Source organism: Schistocerca cancellata, chromosome 3, assembly GCF_023864275.1.
Source record: "Schistocerca cancellata isolate TAMUIC-IGC-003103 chromosome 3, iqSchCanc2.1, whole genome shotgun sequence".
NCBI lineage: Eukaryota > Metazoa > Arthropoda > Insecta > Orthoptera > Acrididae > Schistocerca > Schistocerca cancellata.
In genome coordinates this window covers 789,557,897-789,560,012 of record NC_064628.1, presented here as the reverse complement: position 1 = coordinate 789,560,012, position 2,116 = coordinate 789,557,897, and the positions used below count along the sequence as shown (strand labels likewise).

At 38.6% G+C, this 2,116-nt stretch overlaps 1 long non-coding RNA gene across 1 annotated transcript; it reads right to left on the bottom strand.

The window, feature by feature from the left end:
* Positions 1 to 1,105: 1,105 nt before the first annotated feature.
* LOC126174893 (uncharacterized) lies at positions 1,106 to 1,824 on the bottom strand. Its single transcript, XR_007535495.1, has 3 exons — positions 1,748 to 1,824; positions 1,479 to 1,589; positions 1,106 to 1,300 (listed from the first exon to the last, which is right to left on the bottom strand). It is a non-coding gene; the product is annotated as an uncharacterized LOC126174893 (long non-coding RNA).
* Positions 1,825 to 2,116: the final 292 nt, after the last annotated feature.

Genomic DNA, 2,116 nt, shown 5'->3' with positions numbered 1-2,116 from the left:
GTTAGCACTGCCATCTGTTGAGCAAAGTTCATACTACGCTACTCGCTACCGAGTCAAACTGCGATTTCTGTGACAAATCGCAACTAAGAGTCGCAAGTAGCAACTAAAAAACGCAGTTAACATACTTTTCCTAGTGTCATCTGTTGACCGACGTACGTACTTCGTTATGAGAGCCTTGTGCCTCACGAGATCGATGTGCTGTGTGTGCATATGAAGGGCTTATTTCAATAGTGGTACAAGTCCATTTTTGTTCATTTTGAGATACAGAGTCGTAAAGTTAAATGAGCGCTGACAAATCTGCATTTGAGATACCAGAAATATTCAAACATATGGCTTCTTGCTAGAGATGAAGCTTTATTTATGTTTGTTTGGATCACTCATTTCGGAAGCATTATAGACAGAAAAGTGGAGGTAATGGACTTGTACCACTATTGAAATAAGCCCTTCATATTATATGACGACATGCACATTCAGTATCAGTTATGGTTGGTCAAATACTGCTGTGACTCTGAATGTATTATATTAATAAGAAGCAACATTGCCTTTTTCTCCTGAAAATATCAAGTAACGTAACAAATGTGTTTGATTCTGCTTCCAATATGACAGTTTTGGTTAATACTCCACATGCCTACAGGACTTTGCAATGTTAACACAGCAGAACTCAGACATCTGTATAAGTGTAGAGAAATGAAAACAGTCATATGAATGCCTCACTTTTGTTCCGACACAGTTCAAGACTCGGGAGAAAAGTTTTACACCTGGTGTTCTACATGGCAACTTCACACACAAGAACTTTTTGCCGACACTACTACCACCTACATAAGTAAGCTTTTCCTGTGTTACTTTCAAGGAATTCACTTAAGCTATTCCTGATTTAACTGTAAGATCTGTACTTCCCACTTTCGTATCAACAGCCTCAAAATGCATATCGTAGACTTCGGGATATGTTACAGGTCAGTGTCACAACAAGATTGTGGAGAAAGAGGGGGGGGGGGGGGGCGGCATTTCACTCTCCAACAAGTGTTTACCAATAAATATGTGGCGGAAAATTACGGGTATAGGACGGCTTAACATGTGGAAAATGAGATTTTCATTATTCGCTCACTGTATTTAACATTTATTATTCCTTTAAAATCGCACAACAACTTCAATAAAACACAGTTTAATCACTCATCTGCACACTTATTTCGCAATAATGTCACTTTTAAACTGCAAATCCTCTAAGAGCTCTCTTGAATCTTCACGAGTCTCTCCCTACAGCCTTGATGTGGATAGATACGTACAGCAACCAGAACTGTGTCTGCAAAATCACAAGGATTATTAAACAATTTTTGCTGTCACTAATTACAAGCAATATAATTGGCAGAGTAGATTGCTAATATTTGCTGTAATGAAAGCCACTCAATGGGGTGTATTTCACATTTGCAAGAACGATCTCACTTAAGTAATTAAGTCCATCGAAGCACTTAGAAACTAACCTCTCGTCTGACGAAAACGGTCTAAAGACGCAGTGGCAATTTCTCCAGATCTGCTGACAATGACATTTTGAGTTATCACTTTACTGAGTGACTGAAATGTAGTTCAGGTACCTGAGAACATAACAATACGTTAGAATTCATTTTCTAAACACGAACTATTACGGTACTGTATGGCTACTTACATATTAATTACACTATTAATATTTTCACAGTTGTTTCTTTAATACAAGATTAAAGCCAACGGAAGAACAAACGTAAAACATACTTACCAATGACAGGTTTGTTGAGATGCAATTTTCTGTGTGGACAGATGTAGCTTTTTCATGCGGTGGTAAGTCGCAGAAATCGCAGGAGTCACAGAAATCGCAGAAGTAGCAGAAGTCACAGAAATCGCAGAAGTAGCAGAAGTCGCAGAAATCGCGGAAGTAGCAGAAATCGCAGAAATAGCAGTGGCGGAGGGATACGCGACTTGGTTCCTTAACTGCGACTCTTAACTGCGACAAATCACAGTTAAGAATAACAGATACTGAAAAGTAGCATTCACAGAAATCACTGATATCGGAAAATCGCAGTTTAGCCCATCACTACTAAGTATCTAACATAAGCAACTCAAAACCAAATACACTGTCTGAGAAAAA